Genomic DNA, 24,274 nt, shown 5'->3' on the forward strand with positions numbered 1-24,274 from the left:
ATCCTCTGCTACCAGATGCTGTTGGAGTGGGAGGCGAACCCGGAGTAATGATGAGTCCCAATGTGGGTATGATCATTCTCCTTTATTATAGCAAAATGCACAGCTTTTATAGGTTAACATATGGTCCACGCGCCGGACATTGTCCCCCATTGGCCACAAGCAACTGATCACGCGCTCAAGGCTAATTATTGATTGGTATTTGTCATTTTACATGTCGTCCCATAGACCACCCATTCCCAGATCTTGCAGTTTCTAGTTTCTTCTAAGCTGCTTATTACAGTATGAAGTTCCTTATTGTTCATGTATCAAAGACAGTTCACTTGCTCAAGGTTTTTGCTCAGTCATCGGTTTCAGCAACAAAGCCAGGGTTGTTCAAGTCGATATAATCATGTCCTCGTTCTGACAGCCAGGCTTCCACACAGTACCGTGCCTGATACCTTACCGTACAATACATACCACACATGAAATACCACACATTGAATACAGAGCGTACAATATATAGAGTGCAACAAATACCATAGCCTACATACAATGAGCAGTACAATACAAAATGCAATAGAATATAAGACATACATACCATAACATATGGTACCGTAGTGTACGTTACCACACCCACAATAACATACCATACCCACAATTAAAAATACAGTACGCTGCATAAAATACACCATGCCATACAAAACAAAACAGCATACGTACTGTACTGTACCATACCTACCAAAAATGCAATGGCACAATGCGATGCAGCTAGAAAATTAAATGCTCAAAACCAACACCGTACCATACCCCATGCTATACCATAACCCATGCCACACCATGCACGCAGAACAAACAGCCACACTATCCATACCATACACCAATGCAAAACACAATACCGTGCCGTACCATACCTACAGTAGCATACCACACCTGCCACGCCTACCATGCAGCCAACCATGCAATACCTACAGACCATCCCATACAAACCACCCCATACGTACGATTCTTAGAATACATACAACACAATACTTAGCAGTAGATACTTAGCATAATCTTTCGGGTAATAAGCTTACGCGATGACTTTTGTGTCCCCTACTGCCTTTCAGGGTAGTAAGTGGCAGAGTATTGACCGCCAGTCCAGTTGCAATTACTAAATGCTTTAGGTACCTTAATGACCTGGTCAGAACTCGAGGAACTAAATGACTCGCTCAGATTTCTCTGAGTGATCTCCGCCTCTTCTCCTGTGACCATACCACATCGACCAGACGTACACACCGTACCATGGAAACCCTACCGTACATACGCTGCTTGCCATACAATACATAGCATACAATCATACCAAAAAACACAGAATGCAATACAGATCAGAAGACAATACAAAATGCAAACAATACAACACAACACAGTACATATTATACCAGAAATACCATACCATACAAACACTACAAAAAACTATAGAAAATCCTATACAAAATACAATAGACACAATGCAATGTCTGAATTACAAAAAATACCATAGCGTACATACCATAGCATACCATACAAAATGCAAGGCAAGAAATACAATACAATACAACACATCCAAGACACACCACACCATACCACACACTATGTACATTAAAACAATGTAATGGATTCCATACGTACAATACCATACCATACACACGACACCATGCGATACACACTACACAATGAGATACATTAGATACATGGTATACAATACGATACAAGGCATACCTTACTACACAATACAGTACATACAACACAACACCTACAGCACAATAGGAAATACATCACGATATACACCAAACCATGTGATACAGAAAAAACAAACCAAAATGCATTCTGTTGCAAAATACAGTACAACACAGACAATAATATACAACACAATGCATGCAATACAAGAAATACCATACCGTGCAATACATACAACTGTAAATGCCATAGGTAAAGATGCAATACATTGGCTGCACCACCAACAATGCAATACATACAACGGAATACATACAAAGGAATGTAACAAATGCTATAGAAAATACAACAGAATACAAACCGAAATAAAATGCATTACATACAGTACAAGAAGGCATACAGTACAAGATACAATAGAAAATACAAAATACAGTACGATACATGGAATATGCTACATACAATATGATACGTACCACACCGTCCAATGCAATTAATACCATACAATACCCAGAGTACACAAGGCAAACCAAAAACCCATACACAATACAAAACAAATGGCAGAACACAATAAGACATAAAAGACAACACATTCAATGAAAAATGGAAAATAAAATATTATACAACTAATACGAAACAAAGAATACAATATAAAAGTAATAATACCATATACAAATAATATGATACACAAATGATACATGGCATACGATACACACAACACATAGTACAAAATTCACTGCACAATACAATACAAGCTGCAGTACAATACAAAACATACCGTACATTACAAAACGCAATACTGAATACAATACTTACAATAAAGTGGACACACAAAAAAATACAATACCATCTGCAGATGTACAGATGTGTATAATACAAGACACAGAGGACCATAGACATACAGTACGATACATAGGCTACGTTATACACAATATGATAAATAACATTCCAGACCATATGAAACACACAATTTGTTACATATTATCCCATATAGTACAAAATATACCATACGAGACATACCATACCATACAACACATGGAATACGAAGTATAATACAAAATGCAACACACAATATGAAACAGCCTTCAGTACAATAGAAACCAACCTACAGTGCTGTAGCATACATACCACCTATACCAGACACTGCAAAAGAAACCATACAATACAAATTGCAATGCAACACAAATAATACAATGCAATACATAGACTACAATATATACCAGGCCTTAATAGACCTGCAACATAGACAATGTAAAATGCAATACCTGTAATGCAATACATAAAACACAAACCAGACAAACACAATAGATGCCATACGCTATAATACAAGATACAATACATGCCATATCAAAAACACATGCCAAACAATGCCATGCATGCCAAACAACAAATGCCATACAATATCATACCGTACAGTGCCATACTATACAGAACCCTGCTATACATTACCATGCCATACCATAGCTACAATAGCATATAATGCTGTAAATACCATACCATATGCTACATACAGTACCATAAGCTAAATACCACCGCATCCCCTAAATACCACACCCTACCACACACCTTATACCCCACCACACAGAAAATACTTTACCATACTTACCATGCATATTACATCACATGACGCATAATACACCGTACTGTGCAAAACAAAACACCAGATGTACCATACCACACAAAAAATAAATGCAATGGAATGCAAAATGCAACGCAACACGTACAACACAACACCATACCATGCCCCATGCCATACCATACATAGCATACACACAGTACAAAGTACAATACCATACATACAATACCTTACCATACCTACCATACTACGCATACAATACAAACCATAAAATAGTGACTGTAAAATCCATACCCTACAAAACACCATACTACACAACTTACTTTATCACACTAGACCATACCAGTCAAAATACAAGCCATACCACTGCATACCATACAGAATACCATCCCACACCATGCCAAGGACCATACCATACCATACAGCAAATACCAACACCATACCATGCACTAAATAAATGCAGTGCAAAATACAAAAGACGGAACACACCACACGCTGTGACAACCAATGCCATACCATACCACACCACACATCCTCCTAATTGCCTACAGAATACCTCATCGGCACTAACAGCCTGCCGTGACCTTGAAGGTGATCGAGTCCAACCGTTGACCTAACACAAAGTCTACCACTCAACCACGTCCCTAAGTGCCACCACACCTACACCTCTTTTCAGTACCTCCAGGGATGATGACTCAACCACTTCCTCGGGCAGTCTGTTCCAAGGCTTGAGAACCCTCTTGCTGAAGACATTTTCCTTATACCCCATCTCAACCTCCCCTGGAACAACTAACTTGAGGCCATTTCCCCTCATCATTTCATCACTTGTAACTTGGGAAAAGAGACCGACACTCACCTCGCTACAACCTCCTTTCAGGTAGTTGTAGGGACAATCAGGATTCCCTTGAGCCTCCCTTGCCCCAGACTAAAGGACCCCACTCCCTCAGCCGCTCCTCGACTGGCAATACACACCATACTACCCCGTGTAATACAAAATACGAGACAATAAACACTGTGCCATGCAGGACCATACACTGCAATACATACAGCAGAACACAAGCTACAGTGCAACAAGCACACTTCAGAGTATAATAACATGCCATGCCATGCCATACAATGCCAAACAACACTATACTGTTCAATATGGTACCAAATGCATTACAATACCGATCACACAAACTATACAATACAGAAAATACCACCCAAAATACACCGCAATACAGGCAATAAAATCAATGCCATACCATATACCACGATAGAAACAACACGATCAATACAAACAACACGATCAATACAAACAACACGATCGATACCATACAGTAGAAACTCACTACAATACAAATACCGATACACAGCACAACACAAACTAAAGTTCAATACAATCCATACCATACAATACCTACAATGCCGTGCCCTAAAGACCACACCCGAAACACCATACCATACGCTAAACTCCCTCCAGCAGCATACCATACATCCAATACCATACCACAGACGCAATATGTCCCATATGTACCCTTCCCCACGAAACACCATACGTACCATACAGTACATATAGGAAACGCAGTGCAAAGTGCAACACAAGGTAAAACGTAAAGCAATGCATACTACACAACACCATACGCAATCCCATACCGTACACACAGTACAAAATGCTATACCATAAATCCTAGACAGAAAACAGAAAATACAATACCACACCTACCATACCAAGAAACCATAGCATGGAAACCCTACCACACACATAATACATACCATAAAATCATACCAACTCATTTACAAAACACAATATGATACAAAACACAGTACAAAATAGAACACAATGCACAATACAAACAATGCGGTACAACACAACACAGACACTACAATACAAACAATACAATACAACACAAAACACAGTGCATACAGTACAGCCTATGCAGCCTATAGCCCTCTGTCCCCAAACTGCAGTTCTAGGACTCATGTCACCAAGTCTCGCTAATACCAATGAATATACAATGAAATATACAGTACATATTGTATAGGCGCTTGTAGAAAATAGTGTACAATACTACACTACAATCCAATACAATCTAAGGTGCAATAAAAGCCCAACCATTCATAAATGAAAAAGTTAACAATACAATACAATCCAAAACAGTATACATAGTGTGAAATATGTTTATCTGATTCGTGTGATGAAGCGTAATCTTCTGTACTTTCATGGATTTCTCCTGCACCATAAAAAGGGGTATTTTACAGGAGAAAGTTAAACTACTTTGCTGGTATATCAGCTCAAACCAGTTTGACCACTGACCGCATAGTATTGTGTAAAGAAAGTGCATGCATAAGGTTTGGGGTCATCCTGGGGACACGCCAAGGAAGATTCGAGAAGACTCTAGCAGGAGAAGAGGGCATGCGCTGAAGAAGACACGCCTGTTCATTAATATGTATTAGAAGACACGCCTATTCATGAATATGTATTAGCGAACAGGATCACGCTGAGGAAGAGTCGAGAAGATTCTAGAAGGAGAAGAGGGCATGCGCTGAAGAAGACACGCCTGTTCATTAATATATAAACCAGGAACAGGAACTGTACCACACGTGCGTCTTGGTGGAGCAGAGACTCCCGGCGCACCCAGCGCTGTTTGCTTGCCTCTCTTCGCTTAATAAATTGTAAATTTGAATTGGAATCCTGTTTGGGACTAAATCATTTATAACAGTTGGGGGCTCGTCCGGGAGGGTCTTGGTTCCTGAATTCTGACTTGATCTAGGAGGGGCGCCCCACCTTTTGGTGGCTCCTGATCGGGTCGGGTCGGGACTAACGCCATCCTGAACCCAAATAGGGGCAAGCAAGGAATTTGATTTTTTTATGAGCTCCCTTGCCGGCTGCAGCAGTTTATTTTGCCGGTAATTCTGTGCGCGAAGATCCGAACGAAGACGACGGAGTCGTAAGTATTTAAGGTGTATACCGTTCGGTTGGGTAGGATTTGGTTGCCTGTGTGTGTGAGAGTGTGACTGAGACGGAACCTCGTTCCGAAGCGATTGTGGAGGTCTTCTAACCGCGGTTCCAATCTCCCGTGAGGGACTTGGCCGGTGAAGGACCGAAGCGATTCTTAGAGGATTCGTGGGTGGGTGATAGGTCCTAAACCCCCTGCAAGACACTCTTACTGGTAGCCAAGGGCTGTAGGAATTGCCACAGTAAAAATTCCTAGATGGGTCAGACGAAATCGAGAACCCAGGACTAGAAGAAAGGGAGCGAATTACTAGAAATACCTCCGGAGAGTCCATTAGGAATAATGATTGAAAATTGGAATTATAGGGGCCCCAGAAAAGGAAAAAGTAAATTAAAATTAGTTAAATATATCTGTTAATTCAAAGGAACCTTTTAGTCAGGAGGAAAGTGATTATGCAGGATTATGGGACAGAACTTTATGTTCTTTTCCAGCCTCAATACTTACATTAAAAACAGATGAAAAGTTTGAGGAAGAAGAGGGGAAAAGTGAAAAGGACAAAGATGGTAAATGGGAGCCACTGGATAACCTACCGCCTCCATATTCTAATAATCCATCTCCGCCGGCGGCTCCCCCTCCGGTGGCCGTAGTATCTCCACCACCAACAGCACCAGAATTAGATCGACCTCCGGCTGCATGTACGAGAAGTAGGACTGCTGTATCTGAGGGAGCTTCTCTATATCCCTTACGAGAAGTACCCCTCGGAGGCAATCAGGGAGGCATCGGGTTTGTGGCAGTCCCATTAAATAGCACAGATGTAAGAAATTTCAAGAAAGAAATGGGGACCCTATTAGATGATCCCCTCAGAGTAGCTGAAACATTGGACCAATTCCTAGGCCCCAATACTTATACCTGGGAAGAAATACAGTCCATTTTAGGGATCCTATTCACTGTTGAGGAAAGGGGAATGATTAGACAAGCTGGAATGAGAATTTGGGAAAGACAGAATCAGGCAGGACCCCCGGGAGATCAGAAATGGCCAAATGTGGATCCCCACTGGGATCATCAACAACCCCAAGGAAGACAAAATATGAGGGATTTGAGAACGTTAATCATACAGGGAATAAGGGAAGCGGTTCCCCGAGGGCAAAACATTAACAACAAGGGAAAGACGAATCTCCAACAGAATGGTTGGAGAGGTTGAGGGAAAATCCTACAAATGTATTCTGGAATTGATCCGAATACAGTGGCTGGGACCGCACTCCTTAAAACACAATTTGTAGCTAAATCCTGGGGGGGATATAAGAAGGAAATTAGAAAAATTGGAAGATTGGCAAGAAAGAGGATTAGAGATGTTACTTAGAGAAGCCCAGAAAGTCTATGTTAGGAGGGACGAAGAAAAACAAAAAGCAAAAGCAAAAATTTTTGTAGCAGCAGTAAGGGAAAGTCAGAAAAATAAGACGACTCCTGGAGAGAAAAGGGAAAAAAGAATAGAGCAGACACCCCGGGGACAGCCTTATCGAGAAAGATTTACAATTCCCGTCTGTTACTACTGTTACAAGAGGGGACATGTTCAGAAGAACTGCCATAAGCGGGAACAAGATGAGAAGATGTTCAAAGAAGACTAGGGGTGTCAGGGGCTCTATCTTCTGGGGACTTCAACATCAACAGAGCCCTTGATAAAATTATTAATTGGTCCCCATAAAGAGGAAGTTTTATTTGTAGTGGATACAGGGGCCGAAAAGTCAACCATTCAAAAACTTCCAAAAGGAATAGAAAAAGGGAAGAGTTACGTGTCAGTAGTAGGAGCAAAAGGAGAGCCTTTTAAAGTAAATATATCGAAAGATGTAGAAGTAGAAACAGAAAAGAAAATTTGTCTTAATGATTTACTTTTGCTCCCTGAAGCGGAATACAATTTATTAGGAAGGGATTTGATTTTGAAGTTAAACTTGAGCATTCAGAGTCAATGGGACAAATTGCAGATTAAATTATACACTTTAACACAAGAGGATGAAGAAGCTATTAACCCCTCAGTGTGGTATAAGGAAGGGGAAACTGGAAAGATAAAAATGGGCCCCATAAGGGTTCAAATAATAGATCCGCACCGCCCAATTAGAATCAAGCAATACCCTATACCTATGGAGGGTTGAAAAGGATTAAAACCTGTAGTTGACAGACTTTTGGAAAAAGGAACCCTAGAACCATGTATGTCACCTCATAACACGCCCATTCTTCCTGTAAAGAAACCGGATGGGTCATACAGGATGGTGCAGGACTTAAGAGCTGTGAATCAGCGAACAATCACTAAATTCCCTGTGGTGGCACATCCTTATACTTTATTGAGTCATATATCTCCCAAACATACTTGGTTTAGTGTAATAGATTTGAAAGATGCTTTTTGGGCCTGTCCTCTGGATGAGGGATCCAGAGATTATTTTGCCTTTGAGTGGGAGGACCCCGAAACAGGACGAAAACAACAATTAAGATGGACTGTGTTACCACAAGGGTTTACAGAGTCACCAAATCTATTTGGACAAACTTTAGAAAAAATTCTACAAGATTTCACAATACCTAAGGAGGTAAAATTATTGCAATATGTGGACGATTTATTAGTAGCAGGAGAAACTGAAGAGGGGATCCAAAAAGCCACCATTAAATTGTTAAATTTTCTAGGGGAAAAGGGATTAAAGGTGTCCCGATCAAAGCTACAGTTTGTAGAACAAGAAGTAAAATACTTAGGACATTGGCTGAGTAAGGGAAGGAAGAAGTTAGATCCTGATAGGGTATCTGGGATTCTATCCTTAAGACCCCCACAAACTAAAACGGAAATTAGGCAAATACTGGGATTATTAGGATATTGCAGACCATGGCTTGAAAATTATAGTGATGAAGTAAAATTCTTATATGAAAAATTAACTAATAACCAACTTAAATGGTTTATTGAAGATGATCAGAGATTTGAGGAAGTAAAAAAGGCATTAATACAAGCACCTGTATTGAGCCTCCCAGATCTAGAAAAACCTTTCTATCTCTTCGTGAATACATCAAGCCAGACAGCATATGGAGTTCTTACTCAAGACTGGGCAGGAATCAAAAAACCCGTGGGGTATTGTTCTAAGTTGCTTGATCCAGTAAGCAGAGGATGGCCTGCTTGTCTCCAAGCTTTGGTTGCTACAGCATTATTCATAGAAGAAGTTAGGAAGATTACCTTCAGTTCTCCTTTAAAAGTGTATACCCCACACAATGTCAGAAATGTTTTACAACAAAAAGCGGAAAAATGGTTAACGGACAGCCGAATCCTAAAGTATGAAGCAATACTAATAGACTCCCCTGACTTAGAACTGAGGGTGACTTCTGCTCAGAGTCCAGCACAATTTTTGTTTGGAGAACCATCAGAGGTATTACAACATAACTGTTTAGAGGTAATTGAGACCCAGACAAAGGTGAGACCAGATTTAAGAGATGCTGAGTTGAAAAATGGAGAAGCGCTGTTTATAGATGGCTTCTCCAGAGTGGTAGAAGGGAAGAGAAAATCGGGTTATGCAGTAATTAATAAGGACTTGGAACTTGTGGAATCAGGACCTCTGAGTCCATCATGGTCAGCTCAGGCTTGTGAGCTGTATGCCCTATGTAGGGCCCTGGAATTATTAAAAGGAAGAAGTGGGGCTATATTTACAGATTCTAAATACGCATATGGGGTGGTCCACACTTTTGGAAAAATTTGGGAAGAAAGAGGTTTTATTAATACTCAAGGGAGGAATTTAATACATCAAGAATTAACAGTAAAGATTTTGAAGGCGTTAAGAGAACCAAAGGAGATAGCAGTGGTACATGTGAGGGGACACCAAAAGGGATTAGATTGCCGAACTAGAGGAAATAACTTAGCAGCTAAAGAGGCCCAGGAAGCAGCCTTAAGGGCTAAAGTTGCCAAAATTAATGTAATACAAACAAAGGAGGACACCAGCAAAGAAGAACGAGAGGAAAGAGAGAAGAAGTTTACGCCAGAAGAACAAACAAAATTGGAGAAAATAGGAGCTAAATTAGAACAAGGAAAATGGACACTGCCTGATGGGTGAGAAATGTTGCCAAAAGCCTACACCAGGCAAATATTAGAACGTGTGCATGCACAAACACACTGGGGTACAAAAGCGTTAAGTGATCATTTTCTTAAACAATTTGATGGTATTGGAATTTTTGAAATAGCAAAGCAAATTACACAAGTTTGCTTAACCTGTCAAAAGGTAAATAAGACAGTGTTTCGACAAACAGCCATGGGAGGGAGAAAAACAGCTTACAGACCTTTTGAGAAAGTACAAGTCGATTTCACTGAATTGCCTAAGGTAGGGAGGATAAAATATTTATTGGTAATAGTAGATCATTTAACACAGTGGGTAGAAGAGTACCCTGTAGCACGAGCTACGGCACAGATGTTGGTAAAAATTTTACTGGAACATTTGATACCTAGATATGGGATAATCCAGTACATTGATTCTGACCAGGGCACACATTTTACTTCTAAAATAATAAAACTATTAACGAAACCATACAGTGAGACTGGATTATTGCCATATGAAATGTTATATGGCATGCCTTATTTTCAAGGAATGCCTCTGGGGAACAATGTAATTGAGGATCATAGTATCCAACAATATATAATTACCATTGGAAAAAGATTAAAAGAATTAAGAGAGATTGGGATGGTGGCCCAAACACTACCTTTAGGATTTGCAATTCATCAGTTAGAACCAGGAGATAAAATTCTGATAAAAACATGGAAAGAAGGAAACTTATCTCCCTTCTGGGAAGGACCTTTCCTTGTTTTATTAACTACAGAAACAGCTGTGAGAACTGCTGAAAGAGGATGGACACATGTGTCGCGAGTGAAAGGTCCAGTGAAGGAGTGGAAGGTCACATCTGACTAAATTGCTGTGGGAATTTTATTGCGGCTACTCCTGTAATGAAACAGGAGTGAAACATGAAATTCCCACAGTTGCTAAAAATCTATTTGTAAAGTCATTGAATATAACTAATTGTTACGTTTGTGGTGGAACAAATCAAGGTGAACGATGGCCATGGGAAGCTATGGAGAGAAATGTAAGTAATCCCCAAGTTTGGAAAACAATGGGAAAGCGTAATAGGAAACAACAATGGGTACTCCAAACGAGTATAATCGGAAGGAGTTGTTGGCAAAAGAAGAACAGGAAAAAGGAGCTGGAACTAGAATTTGTCCTTTGTGTAGAAGGTGGTGTGTATTTGTAAGATTAGTGTTGCATGCTAACTGGCAGTTTTCTGTAGCTATAAAGCCTTGCAAATAAAGAGGATTGCCAGGCTCGGGCAACTGCTCAGGTCTGGACAAACCACTGATCTAGCAAAGCTCTGGCCTTCACAAGCAGTGCTCAATTAATTTGGGTACTAAGAAAGCACCCCCTTAAAGGAAAGAAGAGGGCAAGACCGGAGGGGAACTGGTGTTGCGGCTTAAAAAGGGTCTGCCAAGGGCTGCAACCCCTTCGGGCTGTGACCACCGATCACTATGGCCCTGACCGGACCTCTTCTAGTTCTACTTGGGGGTGAGTTCCTTGGACTCTGACTATGGCAAATAACTGTAGTCAATATTGGAACAAGTCCAGCTGGGGTTTACCCCAGAAAAATGGAAAAAGTGAGGACCTTTTCTAATTGTACAGCGCATAACTGTAATCAACAATAAAACCTAGTTTTTTCCTGTCACCCATAAATTAGGGAGAACGAATGGCCTCCTGAGAGACAAACTTGGAATGGAATCAATCTAGGAGGATTTTGGGGAGATTTTATGGGTGGTGATCGGCTTACTAAAATGGCGATAGTTGTATTGAGGATATGTGGGGGATTGTTACTAGATTAATCTACTCGGTTATACTCAATTGGAAATGAAAACACGAATCAATACTAAAAAGAAAAAGATGGGGGATTGTGAAATATGTTTAACTGATTCGTGTGATGAAGCATAATCTTCTGTACTTTCATGGATTTCTCCTGCACCATAAAAAGGGGTATTTTACAGGAGAAAGCTAAACTACTTTGCTGGTATATCAGCTCAAACCAGTTTGACCACTGACCGCATAGTATTGTGTAAAGAAAGTGCATGCATAAGGTTTGGGGTCATCCTGGGGACACGCCGAGGAAGATTCGAGAAGACTCTAGCAGGAGAAGAGGGCATGCGCTGAAGAAGACACGCCTGTTCATTAATATGTATTAGAAGACACGCCTCTTCATGAATATGTATTAACAGACAGGATATAAACCAGGAACAGGAACTGAACCGCGTGGGTCTTGGTGGCGCAGAGACTCCCGGCACATCCAGTGCTGTTTGCTTGCCTCTATTCGCTTAATAAATTGTAAATTTGAATTGGAATCCTGTTTGGGACTAAATCATTTATAACAGTTGGGGGCTCATCCAGGAGGGTCTTGGTTCCTGAATTCTGACTTGATCTAGGAGGGGCGCCCCACCTTTTGGTGGCTCCTGATCGGGTCGGGTCGGGACTAACGCCATCCTGAACCTGAATAGGGGCAAGCAAGGAATTTGATTTTTTTATGAGCTCCCTTGCCGGCTGCAGCAATTTATTTTGCCCGTAATTCTGTGCGCGAAGATCCGAACGAAGACGACGGAGTCGTAAGTATTTAAGGTGTATACCATTCGGTTGGGTAGGATTTGGTTGCCTGTGTGTGTGAGAGTGTGACTGACTCTATTCGCTTAATAAATTGTAAATTTGAATTGGAATCCTGTTTGGGACTAAATCATTTATAACAATAGTATTGCAATTTCCATACAAAAAACATATATACTATAAAATACAGTACATATCATACAATATATTCCATATCGTACAATACATAGAGTACAACAGCATAGCATAGAATAGCATAGCATAGCATACTGTACTATACCATACAAAACCTAGAGTAAAAAAGACAAGCAGTAGAATACAATACAAGCAATACAACACATACTGTAATATACACATAATAAAATAAAAAAAATACCATACCACACATGACCTACATACAGTACAATGCTTTCATTTAATGCAGTATGTAGAATCCTGTGAATACCATACCACACCATACCATACCATGCAGTAGAACACAATACCAAAGCACAGAAGAAATACCATAGAATCATAGACTCATAGAATCTTTGGGGTGGAAGGCACCTTTAAAGGCCGTCTAGTGCCTCCTCACTGCGGGGACATCTTCAACTAGTTCAGCTTGCTGAGAGCCCCATCCAAGCTGACCTTGGTTGCTTCCAGGGATGGGGCATCTACCATGTCTCTGGGCAACCTGTGCCAGTGTTTCACCACCCTCAGTTCTGAAAAATTTCTTCCTGTTCTCCAGTCTACGTACTGTAGAAGGGGCTAAAGTCCCTGTGGGGCAAATGAAAAATAAGCTGGGGAAGACAGTCTGGGTTACTCCTGCCTCAGGCAACTGCAAACCCATTCGTCGGATTGCTTTTGCTCAGGACCTGGGTGTGCTTGGTGGATAAGGCGGAAGGATGGGGAAGCCTGACGTGTGCCTCCGGGAGACTGGATTTTGCGCAGTTAATTGCTGTGCAGTCCTGTATGTCACCACAACTATGGTTGCTATATACCATATGAACGGTATTGCAGTACGAATCACCCAGGTTACTGAGCAATGAACTTGAACGAAAGCGAGCAAAGTGCAGCAGTGATGGAATCAGAAGTGTCTTCAGGAACTTGTACCCAGCAACTTCCTCAAGACCGACATCTTCAACGCGCAGACCGTGGACATAGGCCATGCCTGATATAGCCGCCACAAGCCCCAATGTAGCATGAAACAGTCCAACACTGTGCACCATATCTTGCTATTTCTTGTATAGATTGTACTCCATGTATTGTATGTATTCTGTTGTATATTTTGTACATATTCTCTTGTATGCTGCTGTATTCTATGTGATGTTTGTAATGTATGTAGTCTATGGTATGATTTTAATTCTATGTGTTGTATTGTATGGACTGCATTTATTCTATTGTATGTACTGCACTCAGTATTTTCTATTGCGTGGTATGTATGGACTGGTATCTATTTTATTATATTGTATGTGTTGCAAGCGTTGCCTTTTAAGTGTTGTACCTAAAGTCCTGCATATTATTCTGTGGTACGGTACTGTATTTCTTATTGTAGTTTATGTATTGTGGATTAGGTACTGTATGGCTTGCGTTGCATGGCTCATGCTGTACCGCAGTGGGGTTTGTATCGTGCTGTAGTTTTGCACAACCTTTGTATCCTTCTGCACGCCCGCCCAGCGCAGCTCCGGCGCCCTCCAACACCACCTCCCAGCCGGCGCCCGCACCCAGCGCTTCTCGGGCGCCCACACCGCCCAGCCCATCTCGGGAGCCCACCCCGCCAAGCACAGGCAAGTGCCTGGCTGGCCCTGCTCCTGCTCCGGACACACGCAACAGCACAGTGTAGCTGCGGGCCCTCAGCATCTGCCTCTGCCGCCTCCAGTAAACACCGTGATGCTCTGCAGGGCGTGTGTGTGTGGAAGAAGTTCCGACAGTGCAGCTTGTGATGTCCTGTGTTTCGTAATGCGTTGTGGTTTGAATCATACAGGATACAATGTATATTACGGTATCATATGTATTCTGTGGTAGGGTTTTTACTATATTCCATTATGTATCATCTTCGATTTAGTGTAGCATTTTATTTTGTACTATGCATACTGTATTTTCTGTACAGTTTGTATTGCATTTTCTGTTGCATGTATTGTAGTTTGTGATGTACGTATTGCAGTTTGTGATGTCTGTATTGCCTTTTCTATTGTCTAGTATGCATTGCAGTGTAGACATAGTGTTTGTGTTGTATTGCACGTGTTGTATCTTGCCGTATTCTCTTCTATTTTGTGTCTTATTCAATGTTGTACTGTGTTTTAAGGCATGTATGGTATAGTGTTGTACAGTATTCTGTGTTGTTTTGTGGTCTGTTCTGGTCTAATTTGGTATGGTATGTGTAGCATGGTATGAAACATATTTTGTGGTACGGTGCTGTATATTGAATGTTATGGTATTTGGTAAACTCTGCTATTTTCTATGGTACGCTTTTTATTGCATGGTACGCATGGGATACTAAGAATTGTATTGTATGTATGGTAAGAATTGTACGTATGGGGTGGTTTGTATGGGATGGTCTGTAGGTATTGCATGGTTGGCTGGATGGTAGGCATGGCAGGTGTGGTATGCTACTGCAGGTATGGTATGGCACAATACTGTATTTTGCATCGATGTATGGTTTGGATGGTGTGGCTGTTTGTTCTGCATGCATGGTGTGGCATGGGTTATGGTATAGGATGGGGAATGGTACAGTGTTGGTTTTGAGCATTTAATTTTCTAACTAACTGCATCGCATTGTGCCATTGCATTTCTGGTAGGTACGGTACGGTATGGTACAGCACGTACGCTGTTTTGTTTTGTATGGCATGGTGTATTTTATGCAGCGTACTGTATTTTTAATTGTGGATATGGTATGTTATTGTGGGTGTGGTAACGTACGCTACGGTACCGTATGTTATGGTATGTATGTCTTATATTCTATTGCATTTTGCATTATACTGCTCATTGTATGTAGGTTATGGTATTTGTTGCACTCTATAAATTGTACTCTCTGTATTCAATGTTTGGTATTTCATGTATGGTATGTATTGTACGGTAAGGTATGAGGCACGGTACTGCATGTCTTGTACCGTAGGCATTGTATTTTATACATTGTAGGTATTGCACTGTATTGCGATTACAATGCAGTGCATGGGATGTTATTTCTTACATTTCATGAATTGTATTGTGTTGTAATGTGTCGTGTTGGTTTGCATTGTGTTGTATTATATTGTGTATATACTAGGTGTTGTATGTGTCATATTTTGTAGAATATGGTATGGTATGTGTTGTACTGGCTTTTGTTTTGTTCAGTATTATATTTCATTTTGTATTGCATTTTGGTTTGTACTACACTTTATATAGTGTGTGGAGTATATTGTATGGTGTTTAATGTCTGGTATGTGCTGTATGGAATGTATTGTGTGGTAGGGGTCGGATGTCTGGTAGGCTACGGGGTTAAATGCTACTGTATTGTATGGTATGCAAATGTATGGCAGTGTATTCCACAGTGGTGTATTGCACGCTAATGCATTGTACGGTATGTATTGTGTTTTGTATTATATGCATTGCATTTTACATATGGTGTGGTATGGTATGGTACGGTATGGTATGTATTTATTGCCTCTCTAGGAAGCCTGTTCCAGTGTTTGAGCACCCTGTTGGTAAAGAAAGGCTTCCGAGTGTGAAGAGCCCCGTTCATCCCCCAGCGCAGCGTGCACCTGCTCATCTCACAGGTGGACACCGTCTCCAGAGGGATGCTGTGAGGGACACTATCCAAAGCCTTACTAAAGACTTTGGCACCCATGGGAGGAAGCGGGTGAGCCCAGCGGGCTGGCCAGCAGGGCTGGGGTGTGGGGAGAGCCTGTGGGACTTTGTCCTGCAGCCTCCCAGGGAGGCACGAGGTGTTACCGAGTGAACCCTCTCGCGGTATGAGCCCGGAGACGCCTGCCCTGGCCAGAGCGACCTGACGGGGCCTGGGGAAGACACGGACAAGGCCTGCGGGACTGGCGTGAAACAGGATGCCGAGCACAGGACAAGAGGTGGGGCATGGAGTGGGCAGTGGAGCTGCGGTAACCCCAGGCGCTGTGTGCTGGGCATGTAGCGCTGCCGGGGAGAGCGCCATGGGTGAGGGCAGCCTGTCGTGACGTCACCAAGCAACGGATTTTGGTATCATCAAGCAATGGGTTCTGATGTCACCGAGTCACCAAGCAATGGGTTCCGTTGTCACCATGGCATGGACTGGGACGTCTCCAAGCGTGGAGAGATGAACTGTGATGTCACCTAGCGATGGACTGTGATGTCATCTAGTGATGGATTGTGACACAGCGTCCCTCGCTCCTTATAACCGCACCCCTTGTCTCACGCAGCCGGCTCGTGCCCAGACTCCATCCGAGCGAGTTCGTGCGGTTTGGAGTGTTGAGCGAGGCCTTTGGTGCTGGTGTCGTGCTCGCGGAGTTGTGTGTTGCAGCTCTCCGTGCCCGACCCCAGAGCCCTCGGAGGATTTTCCCCGGCCCTGGCAGGTTCAGGCAGCCGGGGCAGCCAGGCGGCACGCTCGCAGCAGCAGAGGTGAGCTGGGAGGGGACAGCTCACCCTGGGGAGCTGGGAGGCTTTCCTTCTTCAGGACTCCGGCCATGTCTTCAAGCCCTCCCTGGGCCATCCAGCGACTGTGGCCTCTTTTCCTTTTCCAGCGCGACAGGTGCTGCTGCAGCGCCGGGGAGAGGGAGCCGCTCGACATCCCCAGCTCCCCCCAGCCCACCGCAGCACGTGCACAGCATGGCCAGGGAGCTGGAGGACCGCTGCCCCATCTGCCTGGACAGCTGGGAGGAGGCCAGCTTTGTCATGCCGTGCCTGCACCGCTTCTGCTACGTGTGCATCCTGCGGTGGGCTGAGACCAAGCCCAAGTGCCCCCTCTGCAAGGGGAGGATCCTCTCCATCTTGCACTCGGTGCGGGCGGACGATGACTATGTGGAACACGTCATCTCACCACCCATGACACCACCAGTTGTCGTCCGCCAGGAGGGAGGAGCTTCGAGACACGCAGCTGCCCACGACATGCATGGCTCTGGAGCACCCCAACAGCGGCCTGCAGAAGGGGTGCCCAGGCGTCCTGTGCGCGGCCTCGAGCCCCCAGACTGGTTGAACGCCTTTCGGAACCAGCCAGTGCTCTTCCAGACCCTGCAGCACTTGGTCCATCAGGAGCTGGAGGAGCTCTTTGGCAACAGGGCCTTGGGGGCAGCCATGGTGGAGGACGCTATCACGGGCACCCTGTCCCACCACAGCAGGGGCACAGAGCTGCCGGGCCGCATGCTGGGGGTCTCCCTCCAACACCGCACGGCGACACTCGTGCAACAGCGTGCACGTGTCGCTGTGCAATGGCGCAGCGGAGAGGCCCAATGTCACCTGGGCCAGCAGGATGCCTGTGCTGCCGGGGGGCGGGAGGGCAGCCCTACTGGTGCCCCTGGCCCCGCTGCCTCCCGAGGAGGGTCTCTCATTCCAGGCCCAGCCCCATCCGACAGCCAAGAGAGATCCAACACTGATGAGATCCCTGGCACCTCATCCGCTGCTGGTGGTGGGGGTCCTAGCAGCCACCCCTCTGCTCCCATTTCCATGCCTGTGGAGCAAGAAGAGCCCCAGGAGGAGCCAGGGGAGGCTGTGCCCAGGCCCTCCACTTCCAGCCGGGGCACTGATTGCTCTCCTGGGCTGCCACTGCGACCCCCAAAGAGGAGGACCGGCAGCTCCGAGGACTCACCAGCCAAGAAGAGACCAGCACCGCAGTGATAACCCTGCACTGTGGCTGAGGACTCGGGGGCTCTCCAGTGTGGAGAGAAGGAGCCTGAGGGGTGACTGCATTGCTCTCGGCAGCCTCCTGCCGAGGGGAGGCGGGGAGGGAGGTGCTGATGTCTTCTCCCTGGGATGCAGCAACAGCAGGCGTCGGAATGGTTCAAAGCTGTGTCAGGGGAGGCTCCGACCTGACATTGGGAACACTCCTCTTTACCAAGAGCCTGGGCAGAGACTGGAACAGGCTTGCCAGAGAGGTGGCCGATGCCCCGTGCCTGCCAGGGCCTTAAAAAGAGGCACTTGGACAACGCCCTTCGTAACAGGCTTTAACCAACTTCTGGTCAGCCCTGGAGCGGTCAGCCAGCTGGACCAGATGATCGCTGTGGGTCCCTGCCAGCTGCGACTATCCCCTTCAACTACCTTGCAATACCATCAGATCAGCATCGTTTGCCTTTCTGCAATTTTTGTTTTTTGTTACTGTGTTGTATTGTTGCATGCCGCGTCTGGGGTTTGTGGCTGGTGTTCCTAATGCGGTGGTGTGTGTGGTGGTGGTGGACTGCAGTGTGTTTTGTGCTGTGTGTTGCATCTGTTGTGTGGCATTAGAAGTGTTGCATGTGTCGTATTGCATGTCTCCTGTCATACTGCATGTACCCTGTTTTCTATAGTACGGTATTGTACATATCGTAATTTGTATTGTGTGTGGTTTAGCATGTATTCTGGGGTATGTACTGTATGCATTGCCTATTATTGTATGGTATGGTATGATATTTCTTCTATGTTTTGGTATTTATTGCATGTATTGCACAGCATGGTGTTTTCTTTATTCTATTTTACATGGTGTATTAGCTGCAAGTACTGTATTGTGTGTAATTCCTGTAGTATACAGTATTTATTTTATTGTATGTATGGTATGTATATTATTGTATGTGTTGTATGGCTTGTATTTTGTTTCTTGCATTTTATCTTCTAAGTATGGTATAGTACGGCATAGTATGCTGTTGTACTGCATGCATTGCATGGTATGGAATGTATTGTACGATATGATTCCTATGTATTGAATTTTATTTTCTATCATTTTGCATGTTATATATTTTATTTCGTAATGTATTTTGTATGGAAATTTTTTTTTCTGTTTCAATATGTTGTATTGTGTCTTTGATTGTATTGTATTTTTAACTTTTCGTTTTATGAATGGTAGGGCTTGTATGTACACTATGTTATGCAAGCATATATACATTATTTACTGTATAATCCATTGTGTATTCCTTGGTATTACCAAGACTGGTGGCATGAGTCCTGCAACTGGAGTTTTGGGATGGAGGGCTATAGGCTGTATTGTATGCATTGTGGTTTTTATTGCACGATAGTGTTTGTATTGTAGTGTTTCCACTGCGCTGTATGTACTGTATTTTACATAGCATTTTATATCGTTTGTATGTTTTGGTATTTATTGCATTGTCTGTGTTGTGTTGTATCGTATTGTTTGTGTTTTGTATTGTGTCCCATTTTCTATTGTGTTTTGTATTCTATGGTGTGGTATTGCTGTATGGTATGTATTGTATGGTTTGTTGGTATGGGAGGTATGGCATTATATTTTGTGTTGTCTGGTATTTATTGTATCATATATTGCATTGTGTATATGGTAAGATATGGGGTATGGTATGGGATTGGGTATGGTGTGAGGTGTGGTATGAGCTTGGGTATGGTATCATGTTGTATGCATTGCTTTACATTTTGCATTGTGCTGCCTATTTGAATTGCATTTACTGCATGTATGGTAGCATCTGTATGGTGTTTTGTATGTTATGGTCTATTTTGTATGGTACAGTACATACGGGACGTATTTCTACAAGAAAGGCTGCAAGGAGGATCCCGGGAACTACAGGCCTGTCAGCCTGACCTCCGTGCCGGGGAAGATCATGGAGCGGTTCATCTTGAGAGTGCTTATACAGGGCATGTGCAGGACAACCAAGGGATCAGGCCCAGCCAACATGGGTTCATGAAAGTCAGGTCCTGCTTGACCAATCTGATCTCCTTCTATGACCAGGTGACCCGCCTAGTGGATGGGGGAAAGGCTGTGGATGTTGTCTACCTGGACTTTTGTATTGTGTCCCATTTTCTATTTTGTTTTGTCTGGTATGGTGTGGTTTGTTGGTATGGGAGGTATGGCATTGTATCTTGTATTGTCTGGTATTTACCGTATCGTATATTGCACTGTGGATATGGTAAGATATGGGGTATGGTATGGGATTGGGTATGGTATCGTGTTGTATGTGTGGCTTTCCATTTTGCATTGTGTTGCCTTTTTGCATTGCATTTTCTGTACGTATGGTAGCGACTGTATGGTGTTTTGTATGGTACGGTCTATTTTGTATGGTATGGTATATATGGGACGTATTGCGTTTGTGCTATGGTATTGTGCCGATGGTATGCTACTGTGTGGCATTTAGGGTATGGTATGGTGCTTTGGGTGTGGTGCTTAGGGAGTGGCATGGTAGGTATTGTATGGTATGGAGTTGATTGAACATTAGTTTGTATCATGCTGTGGATTGTTATTTGTACTGTAGTGTGTTTTGTATGTATTGTATGCTATTGATCACATTGTCTGTACTGTATTACATGGTATGGTATTTACCGAATTTTTTATATTCTAAAATATTTCTTATTTTGTATTGTATTTTATATTATGCATATTCTGCCGTATGTACTATGTTTTCACTTGTATGTTTTGTGATGTAGTTTATTTTGTATCGTGCACTGTACCTATTGTTCGGTATGATACTTATCATACATATGATATTGTATGTTTTGTATTTTGTTGTTTGTATGGTATTATCTGTATTGTTTGTGTATTTTTATTTTATGCATGACATTTCTTGTATTGTATGCTTTATAATGCACTTGGTATTATAACGTATTTAGTATGATATTTTATGTATTGTGTTTTAGTTTGTGTATTGTGATATATTCTGTATGGTATATTCTATGGTATTATATCATATGGCATTGTATGTTACTGTACTTTGAAATATACGTGTCACATTATAGTTCACGTTGTATTGTATGTATTGTAGTGTATGGTATTGCATACAATACATGCAAAATACAATACATGGAATGAAATACAAAATGCATAAAGACAAAACAAAATAAAATGCAAAACAAAATACAAAATATTATACAATACAGACAACCCAAAATGGTACAGACAATAATTACCATACCATTGAGTATGATACAGACGTGATGATCAATACTATACCATAGACTACATATAATACTCAAAACAAAACCAATTAGAGTACAATGGAACAACTACGGTACAACCTAAGACACCCCTCTGCCTTCCATACTGTGCCCCTGCTCCACCTTGCCTGCCCTGCCTGTGCCTCCTGAACAGCCTATATCCTCCATCCCAACCCTGACAGGTTCAGCCAACCGGGGCACCCAGGCATCACACTCACAGCAGCAGACGTGATACAGTGAACACCATGGCATGCAATACCATACACTACAATACATACAATACAACATGAACTATAATGTGACACGTACATTTCAAAGTACAGTAACATACAATGCCATATGATACAATACCATAGAATACTACACCACACAATATAATTAAAACTCCATTCCAAGACATAATACAATATAAACAATATAGAATATACCATACAGAACACATAATACATAAACTAAGTACGATATTTTATGTATTGTGTTTAAGTACATCATAATACCAAATGCATAATAAATCACAGAATACAATACATACAATCACGCCATAATAAAAAATACAACACAAACAATACAGACCATAGCATACAGACAACAAAATATAAAACATACACTATGACCTGTATAATAGATATCATACCATACAATACATACAGTACACAATACAAAATAAAGTACATAAAACATACAAGCAAAAACACATTACGCGCAACAGAATATGCATAAAATAAAAAATAAAATACAAAACAAGAGTATTTTAGAATATAAAAAACACAAAGACCATACCATGTATCTAGATACAAACACTATGATCAATACCATTCAAAAGGTACAAAGCACAGGACAATAAAAATAACAATCCACAGTAAGATACAAACTATCATAAACTCCATAGAGTACAACACCTATCATACCATTCCCTACACACCATACCCAAAGCAAACAAGCAAAAAAGAGCAAAGACCGCTAGAGGGCTGGCACACGCCTCAGCGGATGGTGCAGTCCTGGTTTGGCCATTCCCCGAGGCACCCTGCAGGGTCACCGCTGCAGTGTTGGCTTCTTGTTGTCTGGAGAGTCCTCAGAGCTGCCGGTCGTCCCCTTTGGGGGTTGCCGTAGCCCCCCAGGGGAGCGACCAGTGCCCCGGCTGGAAGTGGAGGGCCCGGGCACAGGCTCCCCCGGCTCCTCCTGGGGCTCTTCTTACTCCACAGGCATGGAAATGGGAGCAGAGGGGTGGCTGCCAGGACCCACACCAACAGCAGCTGTTCGGTTGCTCCAGAGCAATAGACCTCAACCCATCGATCCAGCCTGTCCATACGTACAAACCAACCCAAAATACAATACATACCCTGGAATACATACCAAACCACGCACTACAATCCAAAATACAGTAAGTTAGAGACCATACGGCACAATACATAAGAAATAATACAACACGATATGTACAATACATACAAAATGCCATACGATACAATCCTCAGAGTACCTTAAAAAATGCAGTGTCACGTACAATACACACAACGCAGTACAAAACAAAGTATGTACAATACTGCACAACTGGTACATACACCACCAGAGGAGACGTACAACACAGTCCACACAACACAGCCAGTGCCAGACGATACATGCAACACACAGCACAAAACAAGCTGCAGTCCACCACTACACACACCACTACATGCACCACCCCATCAGCAGCGAGCTCAGCAATCCCCACGCGCTCCAGCGGGAGCGGGTAACAGGCCGAGGGCTGTACCGAGCTCGCCGGCCCTCTGGTGACATCCCCGCCTCGGGCCCGGGGAGGCAGCGAGGGTCCCCGAAGCGGGGCTCCGGCCCGCAGGTGGGTGCCTCCCTCCCGCTCCGGCGGCAGTCGCCAGGGGCCGTCACTCGCCCTTCTCGCTTCTCGGCCCTGGCCTTAAGGCAGCTCGTGAGGCGCCGGCTTGGCCGAGCTGACCTTGCCGAGAGGACTGCCGTGCGCTCCTCCCCTTCTAACTCATGACGCACGTCATCTGCGGCGCCCAGGGCCTCCTCCCGGCTCCGCACACGTAGCCGAGACGGTGAGGAGGGTTCCTCTCGCAGCCCCGGGCAGCAGCCTGCTGCCGCCCCTCCCTGTGCCGCCCTTCTGCCTTCCTCCCGGCACACAAACGGGCCCGGGCCCTGCCGCGCTGGCAGAGGCCGCGCTGAGCGGCCTTGTGCGTACCAGAGGCGGCAGAGCACAGCTCCACCGCTCCGTCTCCCTCTCGGGCGCTCCTCGGCCCGCCCACCTCCTCCCGCAGCTCAGCCACCAGGCAGAGCCCTTCGGCCACCTGGGCGCACCCCCCACAGGCTCGCTTGCTGCCGCCCTCCACCTACCAGAACACCTCCACGCGCACCCCGCGGCCCGGCACCTGGGCCGGCGCTCGCCTGCTGGGACAGCCGCTCTGGCAGCGCGGCTGCAAGGG

Source organism: Phaethon aethereus (assembly GCF_964289735.1).
Source record: "Phaethon aethereus genome assembly, chromosome: Z".
NCBI lineage: Eukaryota > Metazoa > Chordata > Aves > Phaethontiformes > Phaethontidae > Phaethon > Phaethon aethereus.